Source organism: Cricetulus griseus, chromosome 3 (genome assembly GCF_003668045.3).
Source record: "Cricetulus griseus strain 17A/GY chromosome 3, alternate assembly CriGri-PICRH-1.0, whole genome shotgun sequence".
In the NCBI taxonomy this organism is placed as follows: domain Eukaryota; kingdom Metazoa; phylum Chordata; class Mammalia; order Rodentia; family Cricetidae; genus Cricetulus; species Cricetulus griseus.
Window position 1 is genome coordinate 58,393,689 of NC_048596.1, and position 15,012 is coordinate 58,408,700.

Genomic DNA, 15,012 nt, shown 5'->3' on the forward strand with positions numbered 1-15,012 from the left:
GCACACATACTTGTGCCCATTTTCTCTAAGGGCCCAGAAGATCACATCAAACTGTCTGTAGAAACCCTGCACCCCTTCCTGGCAGTCCCTGAGCACTCCAAATCACCAGCCAACCTAGCTTCTCCCAGGCTCTTCATGGCCTCTTGGGGTGACAGCTGTGCCTACAAGGACAGGTGTTCACAGTTCTCTAAGGGTGGCCACCAGGGACCCAGACCCAGTATGCAGGACTGTGGTGTCAGGGGAAGGGAGATCACAGTGCTAGAGGGCCTGGGCTTGGTGAATTATTTCCCCTACTGCCCACCTACCCACCCACTCCTATTTCACTTGCATGTTACCAAGACAAAGAAGTTGGTGATCAGTATCTGGCATTTGGCAATCTTGATTCGTTTCCAGTGCTCCATGGTGCTCCTCTCTCCTCTCCTCTCCTCTCCTCTCCTCTCCTCTCCTCTCCTCTCCTCCCCTCTCCTCTCCTCTCCTCTCCTCTCCTCTCCCTTCACCCCCCCTTCCTCCCTTCCTCGCCACTCCCCTCCCTTCTGTGGTTCCCCACTGGGTGGGGACCTCAGACCACAGCTGACCCAGTAGGTAGGATGTGCCCTCCCATCTGTCAACAGCCCTTGTAACCTAGTGGCTGCGTTTGGGGAAGGAAGAAGGGCAAGCCGGAAGGGGGGCAGTTTCTATACCTGCAGCTGCCCTGGCCATGCCCAAGGCTTTTGTAGGTGTATGAGGCCTCCCAGTGGGTGGGTTGAGCCACACTGCAGTGCCGGGAGGGGGTGGAGTCAAGGGGAGCAGTAAGAGAAGAACCCAATGCCTGGCATTGGTTATGAGAGTGTACTAACATGCCCAGCTACATTTGAACCTTTAGTGTTTGGATTAGAGACCCTGTGTCCCTAAATCCTCCTGGTGTTAATCCTGAAATAGGACTCCAGCAGAGTCACATGATCTGATGCTATTGGCCAGTTCATAATCACAGAGGGGAAGGGTGTGATAGAGTCAAGGCTTAGGAATGTCCAGGGCCTGGGCCATTCAAGATGGGGGAAGTTTATGGGTATTGGTCCTTGGTGGGCTAGCCATCTCTGATAGAAAACAAAAACAAGACATGTTTTTCACAACCAGCACCTATGAGGTTGAGGCAGGAGGAGTATAACAAGTTAGAGGCTAGCCTAACCCACATAGTGAAACCCCAGCTCAAAAATAAATAGGGTGAGGAGATGGCTTAGTTGGTTAAGTGTTTTCCCCCAGAGCATGAAGACCTGAGGTCCGTTTCCTCAGAACCTGTGTTAAAGAAGTCAGGCATGGCATTGCATGCTTGTAATTCCAGCGCTATGGATGCTGAGACAGGAGGATTCTTGGCACTCCCTGGCCAGCCGGCCTAGCCTATTTGGTGACTCCCAAGCCAGTGAGGGACCCTGTCTCAATAAACAGTTTCATGGCTCCTGAGGAAGGACACCTGAGGTTCACCTCTGGCCTCTACATGCCTCCACCCTCCCTTACCCCATCCCAGTAATACACACATAAATAATAGACACATAACAATAAAGAACCATCTGAGACGCCACCAGTCACTCTTTGCAAGGGGACAACTTTTTGCTTACTTCAAACATCAGGGGCCCACAGGAGGGTCTGGGCCTCACTCATGTCTAAAGGAATCTTTAAGACATCATCTGTAATAATACAGTATGACATAAGCCATGGACAGCACAGTAGTGCAAATTCAAACACACGTGGACCATGCTAAGTGGGCTTTGAAGGCCATGGTGTGCCTGGCCATAACATGAGTGCCCACCATAAAATCTGGTTAAGTCTGGGCCTTTGGAAACACCTGAGACCACTTCTGGGTACTCCAGCAAGGACTGCATGGCTGTCCTTTCACCCCCTGTGATATAGAGTCCTACTGACCGTGGGGCACTGTGGTGGGAAAAACAGGTAACTGAGGGAGTGACCCCTGGGCCTTCTAGAAGCCAGTGGAACAAAGCCCTGTACTGACTACCAGTGTTCGTGCTGGGAAGATGGCCAAGATGGCTACCCACTCAGGAAGGCTGCACTGGTGCCTGTTGCTACAGTCTTCCTCTTTTATCCCTCTCCCTGGGGGCTCTTCCAGAGCTCCAGGTGGCTCTTCTTTAGCTCTCATCTTCCAGAGTCCCTGTCTTGAGACTGTAGGGTAGATGAGGTGTGACCATGTGTCACTCAGGGTAGAGTTCAGAGCCCAGCTGGGGTTCTGGCCAGCCTAGGTGAGGCCCAAGCAAAGCCTTAGGGGTGACAAGAGTTGGCCACCTGCAGAAGTCTTCTGCTTGCTCATCATTTAATTTTGCTTACTCCTCAACACTTTTCTCCACCTGCACGGAAAGAAGAGCCAGGCTGCCTCCAGGCCTGGAACCACCTAGAATCTCTTCCCCAATTACTGTATGCCTATGAGAAGACAGTGGAGCCAGGTGTACTGCTCAGGTGGCCTTACTCTGTATTCTCCAAACGGTGGGGACCCCAGGCCAGTTCCCCCAACACCAGGTTAAACCACATTCCCTGAGCCCACCAGCAGGGCCAGGGAGCCCACATGTTGTAGGACCACCTAGCAACATAACCTTTGGATACCTTTGCATCCCATCTTCTGCTGTGACTCTCTCTAGGAGGAAATGGTATATCCTGCCTACTGCCTACTGCCTACTGCCTACTTCAGGGTACCCTAGAGTATGGCCCACTCCCAGTAGAGGCGATACTGGTCCTCAGAAGTCAGAGGCCCAAAGCCGCATGTTCAGCTCCAAAGAGATGGCTCAGGGGTCCACTTTGACTCTATGATAGACCCTTGTTCTGAGGCCAGGCCCATTGCTGGCTGCCCAGATCTCCAAGATTGTGTGTGTGTGTGTGTGTGTGTGTGTGTATTTCTGTCTCTCTGTGTGTTTGTATATGTATGTGTGTACATTTGTGTGTTTTCTGTGTGTGTTTGTGTATATCTATGTGTGTATATATATGTATTTGTATGTTTGTGTTAATGTGTGTATTTTTTATGTTTATGTTAATGTGTGTACTTTTATGTGTGTATTTTTTATGTGTTATGTATGTTTATGTATATCTCTGTGTGTGGTTTTCTATATTGTAGGTTTGTTTGTCTTTGTATGTGTTGTCTCTGTATATATGAGTGTGTTTGTATGTTGTCTATTTGTGTGTTTACTTGTGAGGATTTTATGTTTGTATGTGTGTCTTTGTGTATACGTATGTTTTGTATGTTGTGTATTTGTGTGTTTTATTTGTGAGTATTTGTGTGTATCTCTCTCTGTGTGTTGTGTATATATGTCCCTGTATGTCTCCTGTCTCTCTGTCTCTCTGTCTCTCTGTCTCTCTCTGTCTCTCTCTCTCTCTGTCTCTCTCTCTCTCTCTCTCTCTCTCTCTCTCTGTGTGTGTGTATGCACACGAGCGTGCACACACATACACCCACAATAGGGCACTTATTGCTCTAGTATTACTTACTACTTCCTCTTTGTTGCTTCTTCTTTCATCTAATAATGACTTAGTTGACTAAAAACGGTTTTATTCAAAAGAGATCCAATAGCCAAAGCTGAAAATTTTGAATAGTGTTAGGTTTCAATTCACCATAGTTTAAAAAAAAAAAAAAAAAGGCACCTGCCACCAAGCCTGACAACCTGAGCTCAATTCTGGGTGCCACACAGTAGAAGGAGGGGACTTCTGCAAGTTGTCCCCTGACAGGACCTCCATATATGTTCTGTGGCAAGCTCTACCTCCACAGGGAATTCATACAATGATAGACTGTATCATTATGGTGGGGAGGAAGAGAACAAATGTCCCATCCATAAGAATCCCAGAGAAACATGCCAAGGCCCATCCTCCTTTTGAAGGTGGGGCAGATCAGATCTCAGCACATGCAGCCAGAGCCTCATCCTTCCTGAGAAAAGAGAGAAGCTATGTGTAGCAGAGACCTTGCAGGAAGCCCAGCCATGATACCCAGGGACAAGTCATGTGGATAGTGGGGACTTGTGGTGGGAAGTTAGAAGAGGGCTGCCTTCTTCCGTAACCCTTGACCCCATCTAACACTAAGAAAATGGGACATTCCCTAGCTCAGGGCCCTACAGGACAGCTGAGCAGCTACCTCAGAACTCACGGCCTCATCAGAGACTGTGGGAAATGGTTCAAGCCCAGAAGAGCCACAGGAGGCAGGAGGCAGGAGGCAGGTCATGTGGGATCCTGGATGAGCCTTGGAGCCAATAAAGGACACACAGGGACACAGGAGATAGGTTTAATTGACAGCAATATATCAATACTGGTTGACAGCTGCCTCTCACCAATGTCACATGTTGCTGTGAAATGTATTTGATTCCTGACCCAAAGTTCCTGCCACATCTGTCCAACCTGCAGTCTGCATGTGACTGAGGACAGCTAGCTAGCCTATGTGTGGTTGAACATAAAATTGTGAATATGCTTAGAAAATTAGGAGACTTTTTCACAATTTTTTGTGCACTCACACACATGTAAAGGCCAAAGATCAACTTTAGGTATCTTCCTTGACCACTCTTCACCTTTTTTCTTTTAGATTTATTTTTATCTTATGTGTATGGGTGCTCGCTTGGCCTGCACATGTCTCTGAACACCACATATGTGCAGTGCCTGAAGAGGCCAGAAGAGGGCATCTGATCCTCTGGGAACTAGCATAACAGTCAGCTGTGTGCATTCAGGAGCATCTTAGGAACTAAGTGTGGTTCCTGGGGAGAGCCTCCAGTGCTCTTAACTCCTGAGTCGTCTCTCTAGCCCAGCACATCTGATTTTTAAGATGAATGCTGGGATCAAACTCAGGTCCTCATTGTGCATTGATCATTTTACTGAGTCATCTTTCCAGTCCTGAGGGGTTGGGGGGCCAGGGTTGGTTTTTTTGTAACTCGATTGTGAAGGTTCTACACATGAACTTTGTGGGTGGCAGTATTGTGTGTCATGATGTCTAGAGGTTGGACACACCTAAAATCCTTTAGACTCTCCAGTGTGGCAGGAACACCCTTCATGGGTTGGCTAGTGACATCCAGGTTGCCTCACTGTGGGGTTGTATATCAGGAAGTTCAAAATAGGACAGAGGTTTGGGATTCTCAATCCCTCCCCTTCTCCAGCCTCCATGGAGGGGGAGCAACTGGATACCAGTGACAGCATCAGCCCAACTACACCTTAGAGCCACAGTTAAAAGTAAAGGATGGTGCAGGAGTATCCAAACATCTGACCATGGGAGGTGCCAGAGGGCAGTGGACCTGAAAGTGACATGGAGGCATCCCCTTCCAGGTGCCTCACCCTGAGGCATTTCTGGTATGGTAGCTGTGGTCACCCTTCACCATGGCCTTTATAATACAGTAGTGGGCAAGTGTAAGCCAGCACTCCCCTGAGTTCTTCTAGTGACCCCGACCCAAGGAGGGGCCTGCAGGAACCCTCAACATATAGGTCACAACCTGGAGCTGTGATTGGCACCTGCAGGGGGCTGGGTTGTGCATTCTCATTGAGTAGAGCTTAAAGCTTTGTGATCTGATGTCATCTCTAGACAGGCCTTACAGAGTTGGATGAGCCTGGAGAACTCAGCCAGTGTGTGCTGGAGAAATGCTTGGTGTGTGGAGCACCCTCACACATTAGGTCACAGCTGTGTCACCTGTTGAAAGTATAGGAAGGATACAGTTCTTTTTCCTGTATGTCCTCCCAGCTGGCAATGGAGGCTATGAGAGGGTCTTTGTGAACTCCAGCATAACCCCAGCATTTCTGTAACAACAAATCTAAAAAGTAGATTTCATTTCAAAGCCTGTTTTTGTTGGAGGCTCTGTAGACTAGGCTGGCCTCAAACTCACAGAGATTCACCTGCCTCCTGATGTCCATCCATCCACCCAGCTTGTCCTCACCATTTCCTCATAATGTTGTTCATGTGTCCAATGCTTCATTCGTTTCTGTGTAGCTTTCTTTCACTGATGCCTCAGTTTACCTGCACAATTGCCTCCAGACATCCTGGTAGGATAGGGGAACCTTGGCCTAGGAGCAGGCTCCTGCAGCTTAAAGGCTATTAACCTGGGCCAGAAGGGTGATAGTCTCCTCTTTGGTCCTCTTAAGAGCCACTTGGAGTGAGGTGTCACAAAAGAAGCTCCTGTTCACTCGGTGGGGACAAGCAGAGTGGGACCAGCCCAACCTGCACCTGACATCTGAGGGCCCGGCAGGGCAGGGTGGGTGACACACAACCTTGCTCACCCAGGGAGCCAGCCTGTCATCGTCGGTGAGGAATCTACATCTTTTTCTTTTCTTTTTTTTTTTTGAAACAGGGTTTCTCTTTGAAACAGTCCCAGGTGTCCTGGCACTCACTCTGGAGACCAGGCTGGCCTTGAACTCACAGAGATCCGCCTGCCTCTGCCTCCCAAGTGCTGGGATTAAAGGCGTGCGCCACCAAAGCCCCGAGGAATCTACATCTTTTAAATGAATTGTTTTATTATTGATATTTAAGAGTTTGTTGTGTATTTGGAATAGGGGTCCCTTATCATATAAAATACTTTAATGGCCCTGGACAGATGGATCAGTGGCTAAGAACATTTACCTCTCTTGTAGAGGACGCAGCTTCAGTTCCCACCACCCATCTGGTGGCTCACACCCACCAATAACTCCAACTCCAGGGGATCCAGTGCCCTCCTCTAGCTTCCATAGGCACCAGAGATGCGTGTGGTGCGCATAGATACATGTGCATAAAACACTCATACATAAATAATCTTTAAAAATTTGTAAAAAAATTTGCAAATATATTTTTCCCAGTCTGTGGCTTGTCTTTCTTTTCCTCCTTGTCCTCATCTTCTCTTAAAATATTTATTTGTGCATATGTCTCTATGTGTGTGCACATTTGTGTGTGTGGGTACACACATTGATGCATACATGCAGAGGCCAGAAGAGGACATTAGGTGTCTTTATCACTCCCCACCTGTTCCTTTGAAGCAGGGTCTCTCCCTGAACCTAGAGTTTGTGTTTTCTAAGCTAGGTTGGAAACCAGTTGGCCCCAGTGATCCTCCTGCCTCTGATCCCCTCAGAGCTGGGGTCACAGGTGTACAAAGAAGTCCCAAGTTACTGTGTAGATGCTGGGATCTGAATCCTGGTCTTCATGATTGTACAGCAAGCACATCCTCTTAATGACTGAGCCATCTCACCAATTTGCCGCAACCCTGACCCTCTATCTTTGATACAGGTCTCATGTATTCCAGGCTGACTTTGAACTCACTATGTCATGGAGGATGACCTTGGATTTCTCCTGTCCCTATCTCCCAGATGCTAGGATCACAGGTATAGGTTATCACATCCATTCTTTCAGTGGTGTTTCTGTAAAGTAGATGCGTGGTTCGGGTGTGACATGCCTCCCACAGGCTCATGTATTTGAACACCTAGCTCCCACCTAAGGGCATTGTTTTGGAAGGTTGCAGCTTTAGGAGGTAGGTCCTTACTGGAAGAAGTAGGACACTGTGGGTTGGACATAGAGGATCATAGCATGGTCTCACTCTCTAACCTGTCTCTGCTTCCTGATCCACAGAGTGGTGAGGCAGCCGTCTCATGCTCCTGCTGAAGCAGCGATGAGCTGCTCCCACTGCCAGGATGGACTGGGCATCCACACAAAATGCTCCTTCCTTGAGTTGTTTCTATCAGGAATTTTGTCACAGAAACAGGTGAGATGACTAATACAACAGAAGTTTTTGTTGGCTATTGATCTGGTGAGTGCATTGGTTTTGGCTTTTGGGGGTTTTTGTTTTTGTTTTTTGTTTTGTTTTGTTTTGTTTTTGTACATCTTAACAAAACTTACTAGGAACCTGCTATTTTTCAGCTGCAAGAAACACACCAATTCTGTTCCACCTCAGAGGCTAGGGAACACCTTGTCACAGTTCAGCCCTAGGGATCGTAAATGACTTCTCTTCCTATGGGCATCATGCGGCCCTGCTGCTCCATGGACACAGCTGTGCTTACTGGACATCTGAGCAGGAAGTTGTAGGTATCTGTCTGAGTTTTACTTCTTTGGCTGTGAGTATTCAGTTCAGAAGCCCCTATTATAGGAAATGCTGCTACCCATGGTAGGCTGGGTCTTCCCACAATTAACTTAATTAAGACAGTACCCCACAGACATGCCCACAGGCCAATCCAAAGTAGACAATCCCTCACCGAGATTCTCTTCCCAGTTGACAGTCCTAGGTTGTATCAAGTTGACATTTAATGATGTCCTTCAAAGATGAATTGGCCACATGGTATGCGTTTGAAGGTCAGGTGATCAAATCCTACATGATTTGGGGGAGGCATCTGCCTTGATATGATATTGATAGGGTGCAGTAGACTGGATCAAGTAGAGATCTACTTATGGTCCTTCCTGTTGTGTAAGATACAGCACAATACCTAGTGACTCTCTTTGGATTTTGCAGTTATTAATACATGATTATCAAGTAACCCATGGGGATATCACTTTTCTTTTCTTTCTTTCTTTCTTTCTTCTTTCTTTCTTTCTTCTTCTTCTTCTTCTTCTTTTTTTTTTCCAGACTGGGTTTCTCTATGTGGCTTTGGAGCCTATCCTGGCACTCACTCTGGAGATCAGGCTGGCCTCGAACTCACAGAGATCCGCCTGCTTCTGCCTCCCAAGTGCTGGGATTAAAGGCGTGCACCACCAACGCTCAGCCCGGGATGTCATTTTTCAATGAGGCCCAGTGTGATAATTTGAATTTAATTGGCCCCCATAATCACATAGGGAGTGGCACTATTAGGAGTTGTGGCTTTGATGGTGTGGGTATGGCCTTATTGGAGGAAGTGTGTCACTGTGAGGATGGGCTTTGAGGTTTCCTATGCTCAGGATACTGCCCAGTGTCACAGTTGACTTCTTGTTGCCTGCAGGATGTAGCACTCTCAGCTCCAGCACCACGTCTGCCTGCACGCCACCATGTGTCCTGTCACAATGATAAAGGACTGAACCTCTGAAACTGTAAGTGATCCCCTTCAATTCAATGTTTTCTTTATGAGAGTTGCCATGGTCATAATGTCTCTTCACAGCAATAGAAAACTAAGACACGTAGACAGAAGAGGCTCTTCGAAAGGCCCAGGCTGCTGTGCAACCTTCTTAGCTGTGTGAATGTCTCTGAGCAGTAGATTCAAGGTGTGCAGGGTGCCTGTGGGAGGTAGAAAGTTCTGTTCGGGCTGTTCAGGCTCCTGCAGGGACTTCATAGTCCACCACCTTGGTTTATGGAGCTGAGCCCTGCCATGCTTCTTCAGATTCTGGATTTCCCCCAGGCACTATAGAACATGTGGTCATGTGACACCAATAGACCACATGATCTGAAATGTCCATTATAAATGGACATTCAATAAGCTATTGAATGATCTGTGATTCAGTGGTTTGGGGAGACACATGTGTGTTTCACCATTTAGTAGAGGCAGTGGGTGCAGGGTGGGCCTGATAACTAACTACCCTGCGTTAGTTATGTCACTCATTCCTGAAACAAATATTTGACAAAAACAACTCAGGGAAGGAAGCATTTATCCTGACTCACTGTTTAAGGGTACAGTCCATCATGGTGAGGAAGGCATTGTGTCAGGAGTATGAGGCAGCTAGCAACATGTGTTCACAATTACAAAACAGATCGAGATGGACGCTGGTTCTCAGCTTGCTTATTTTTCATTCATCCCAATACTCCAGCCAATGGGATGGTGCGGTCCACATTTAAGATGAGTCTTTGCACCTTAATTAACCTAATCTAGAAAATCCCCGACAGATATACCCTAAGGTTTGTTTCCATGGTGATCCTAAATCCCATTAGGTTGACAATCAAGATTGACCATTGCATACTTCAGAGTTCTGGGAAATTTCATAGAGAGCTCCCATGATGCTGGTGGCTTGTCCCTGCTTATTTGACAGCCCCTCCCAGAAGCACCTGTACTTCATGTGTAATTTCTTGTTACCTGATCACTGAGAAAGAAAAAGTCTTGGCTCAGCGTCCAATAGCTTTGCACGACCTGTCAGCCCAATCCCAAAGTGAGTGGGTGACCTGTGGCCTCATATGGGCAATGGAAAGAAGGATACACCCAGCAGGCAAGACTTGGCACCGTCACCCTGGTTGCTCTGCTTAACCTGGAAGGGGAGATCAGGTTCCTCCATTTGGTGGTCATGATGGTCAAGGAATTGGAAGGAAAGCATTTGAAAAGGGTGGCAGCAGGAGGTTAGAGGAAAGGGCTAGACCTCTCCCAGGGTACACAGGATAGGGTGTAAAGAGATGTATGTCTCATGGATGTTGGTGTCAGAAGAAACCCCTGGGCTGAATGGAGGCCCATGGTGGGGATGAGATGATCTTGTCAGTGGCCACCAACCAGCCTTTTTGCCAGATGTCCCTGTCATTCCCAAAAGGATTTGAGAATGGCGATCATATGTGGACAGGGCATGGTTATCCACTTATTGAGGTTCATCCACTAAGTTTACTGCCTGGCACTCACTGCTGAGTGATGTTGGAGTACCACTGGCACCAAGGCATACCTGAATATGAGCTGCCCTTCCTGGCCCAGAGCACCTTCACAGAATGCTTGACTCCCTGCTGTGTATCTCAGGGCTTCCTTCTGGACAGGGACTCAGCACAGGCAGGGCCATAAAGCAGAAGAGTGCAAGCTCAGAGAATCACCATCCATCACACGCTCCACCACCCTGGCCTGAGGACAGAAAGTTGGTTCATTTTCTGCACTCTGAGGAACTAGAACAATGTCCTCTGAGCCTGTCCATGTGGCTGTGTTCCTGTAGCCACTGCTCATGGTCCTGGGAACACAGAGGTTAACACACCAATGATTTTCTTGTTCCCCAGTGCAAGTTCACCTGTGGCTGGCAGATTGAACCCAGGGCTTTTGCACACAGCAAGCAAGCATCTTGCTACCAAGTTATATCCTAGCTCTCTGCCAGTAGTATTTGTCTTCCTGCCCCCACTAGTCTAGGTTCTCTTGGTCAAGACCTCCATCATAGGTACTACATTGATTCCCAGTGCCCTGAGGCTGAGGTGACCATAGGTCCACTTGGGGATCCTCTTGTTTGAGAATCACCAGGCTGCAAGTGGGTGATTGATTACGGGCTGGTGCAACTGCCCTGGCCAGGGGAAACAGGCTGTGGTTTCACAATAGAATGTCTAGAACATAGATGATGCCCTGCAGCTCTGGTCCCAATGATTAACATCAGTAGAAAGACTCCACTGCCCAATCCAAGCAGGACCGCCGAGGGCCCAGACCCTTCGGGAATGTAGGCTTAGGTCACCCACCAGGTAAAGGGCCACAATCAGCTGAGGCACTCAATGAAGGAAAGAGACATGCAGGAAGATAGTTATAAATACCAGCCAGACCATGTGACCGGCTGCAGCCCTGAGCCTGTGAGGGTTATGGAATTCTTCCCTATGCTCTGAGCAAATATGACGGAATGACTCTTTCTTCCCCTCCTCTAGACCCCTGCACCTAGTATTTATGAGTTCCTAGCTGCTACTTTTCTCTCTCAGGATTTACTGTTCCAGCTGCCCCTCAGCCAGAAGGGGGATAGATAGGCAGCAGGAGGGCAGGGGACCTCCCTCTCTGTGGGGGTGGGGATGTACATCTGGCTGTGCAGTCCCAGCTGTCAGGTGAAAGTGGAAACTTTGCTTTGTTTTATTCAGAAGTTTCACCAAAGGGTTTCATTTATGTAAGAAGCCCCAGACAGACAGGTCCTTAGAGAAGGAAGTGGCTTCCTGGATCTGGGGAGGGAATAAAGGGAGAAGTGGGTGCTAATGGCGGTAGGGAGAAGGGGGCCTGTGTGCTGGGAACAGTCTAACATCAGATCATGGTGATTGTCTGGTGGAGTTACTGAAAATCACGGAACATTTTTTGCTAAGAGCGAATCAGATCCCACGTCAATGAGATGCAACTAAGTTTTTTTGTTTACAAAGGGAATTCTCTGTGGGTGCCAGGGGGAGAAGGGATCTGCATGACCTCACCTTCACTGAACTGAATGAAAGTGGCAGCCCTGGGTGTAGGGGTTAAGTGGTGAACATCTTCTTTATGCCTCAATCTGCCTTGGCCTACCCACCTAGAACCCCTCCCTGAAGTCTTGGGTACTGGCCTCCTCCCATGCTATTCATAGACCAGAACTGTGCAAATGTCTGTCACACGTTAATCCAGATTTCCTGGGAGCCCAGCACCATAAGGGACCTCCTGTTTCTCATTTCTCACCCACTGGGACCCCAGATGGCCATTGTGGAACATGGCCCAGTCAGGACATGTTCCATGAGCCCCTGGCCCCCAAGTCTAGCAGGACTCTTCTGCCTTGGCCCTAGCTCCTCCCCATGAAGTGCCTGGGTGGCATCTGTCCCCATATCTGGTTACTAGTATGTGACCACTCTCCATCTTTTTCTTGCTCTCCTCTGGCAGAAACATGGGGTTTCCTCCAGCTGCCTTTTCTTCTTCTTGCTTCCTCAATGGCAAAATCAGCCCCATGGGCCTTAGTCTCATGTTCTCTGGGCCCTCTACTTCCTTTCTGAATCCTTTTCCATCTCAGCTGCAGATCACAGTAGAAGCCTGTACAGACACACCTGTGTACAACCTGCATACACTGTGGTAAAGTACACAAAACTGAATTGTCTAAATGACAGCATGATGGTATTCACCATCTGCCTCCCATCTTCCCAACAGAAACTCTTCCCCATGAAACACGGACTTTCTGTCCCTCCTCAGCACCCGTCATCACACCCTGTCTTCAGTCTCTGTGGATCTAATGCCTCCAGGGACCTCAGGGACCTTTACCATGTGTCTGTGGTAGGCTTCTTTTCCTGAGCAGTGTCTAGAACATTCTGTGCTCCCCACCTTCCCCCTCGTCTGTGCAGGCCATCATTTCTGCTGACCTTCCTCCAGAAGTCTTCTTCCACACTTACTGGAAGTGCCCTGAGGCTGAGGTGACCATAGGTCCACTCACCTAATCTATCTACATAATGGCTAGTATGACCATTTTAAATTGGCATCGGTAGCCAGCATGGTGACCTTGCCCAGACTGTGTTTCTTTCCCACAATTAGTACTGTAGATCCTACCTCTAAGGGATCTGTGAAGAAAAGCCAGCAACCAACTAATTACTAAAGTCTGTGTTTGTGTGTGTGTGTGTGTGTGTGTGTGTGTGTGTGTGTGTGTGTGTGTGTTATGCACACATACACATGTCTTTTAACATGTGTGTGTGCATGTGGGTAGGTGTGGCGCTGCATTGTACTGTCCTTGTTTTTCATTTCAATGTGGCTAGTATGCAAGTGGGTGTACATGCATGTGTGTGGTGATGAGTGGCCAGAGGCAATGACAGGGGCCAGCAGTTGGCGGAAGCCCTGCCACCCCCACCCCCAAAGGCCAACCAGTGGCCTTGTGGTCATTGCTTGCTCCTTCACCAAAGGAATTTGCAGCAGTAGCCATGATGTCTGGGGGAAAGCAGAGCGAACAGGAAACTCCATATGTCACCTGGCAGAGGGGCCTCATGGAGTAAGAGGCATATCCCACAAGCCAGTCCCCAGCCTTGGCTCCTTTACTCGACTGCTCTCATCTAAGAATCACCACATGGGCAGATGAGGTCTCTGAAGGTTCTGTTGTTTTGGTATATGAAATAAAAATGAGGGTAGACAGAATGCCAGAGAAAATCATGACAAATTTGTTAAGATGCCTACGCATGAGAGTCACACACATACAGTAGAGACATAAAGAATGAAGACAGTTCATCTTGGTCTGCTTTCTGATGCTATAACAAGATACCCAGGGCTGCTGTTTTATAATAGAAAAGGGTTTGTTTAGGTCACTGTTTCACTTGTAGAAACAAGGGGCTTCCTTTAGCTGCCTTTTCACTTCCTCCTCTTGCTCCTTCAATGACATGATCAGCTCCAGTGGGTTCAAATGTCACAGAATGTTGGGGGGGGGGTCTCGTTTTCCACTGCAATTTCAGTGGCTGCCTCCTATTTGTTCAGTCAACTCCTGGATGTCCAGTGTGTCCTGGCTGTGTCACATCAAGTATGCAGAAGAGCACCCACAGTGAGATGGGAAGTCAGGGGGACTCAGAACAAGCTGCCTTTCTTCACAACCACATACAGAAGTCCTGAGTTTGAAACTAGCCTTAATGTTTTTGAGGTGGTTGCCTCCAGGGACAGAAGCACCTCTGCAAGGCCTCAATGCTGCCATTCTGGGGACTTAACTTCAGAATACAAACTTACGGGGACACACTCAGATCACCTAAAAAAAAAAAAAAAAAAAAAAAACAAACAAAAAAAAAAAAACATTTGAAAGCAGGTTCAGGCTAAGGAATCTGGGGATGGGGCACATCCCATTAAAGGGCGTGTCATATGCAGATGAGCCCCTAGGTAATAGTCGTCAATGTTCACCTCAGTCTAGGACAAGTGTCAAACCCTGTCTTGGCCCATTTTTCCTCACTATATCAAAACTTCTGAAGCTGGGGAAAGTGTGAAGAAAAGAGACTTGTATAGGTTCAAGGCATGACAGTTGTATCAGCTTGGCTTTGTTGGACAACCTTGTGATGATTGTAGGTGAGACAGGAAGTAAGAGTGGGGGGGATCAGAATTGCTTTGTTTGTGTGTAAGCAAGTACACACACACACACACACACACACACACACACACACACACACACACACACACACACACACACACACGCTCTTATGTGTTAGGTGCTTGTTTGTGCAAGTGCATGTAGAGGTCACAGGTCAACCTCTGCTGTCATTCCTCAGGAGCCAGTCACCTTGTGTTTTGAGACAGGGTGACTTACTGCAACCCAAGTTGAAGATAAGACCAGATTGTTGGGCTAGTGAGCCCCAGGGCTCCACCTGTCTCCCCAGCTCTGGGATTACAAACTCGAACACTGAGCCTGGTTTTCTATGTGGGCATCAGATACAGAACTCAGGTCTCCAAGCTTGTGGGGCAAGCGCTTTACCTGATCTATCTCATCTCTGGTTTCTTATTGTTGTTGTTTTTGCAACAATCCTCTTTGAGGAACCAACTGGGATTCTTGGATGC

The 15,012-nt window shown here is 47.9% G+C and overlaps 1 long non-coding RNA gene across 1 annotated transcript in view; it reads left to right on the forward strand.

The window, feature by feature from the left end:
* LOC103161825 overlaps nucleotides 1–15,012 on the forward strand; it is a 90,939-nt gene that overhangs the window by 54,665 nt on the left and 21,262 nt on the right. Inside the window, exons 3-6 of the long non-coding RNA XR_003483998.2 lie at nucleotides 7,187–7,281; nucleotides 7,526–7,658; nucleotides 7,814–7,978; nucleotides 8,863–8,950. This is a non-coding gene — a long non-coding RNA (uncharacterized LOC103161825). The remainder of the gene's footprint in view (nucleotides 1–7,186; nucleotides 7,282–7,525; nucleotides 7,659–7,813; nucleotides 7,979–8,862; nucleotides 8,951–15,012) is intronic.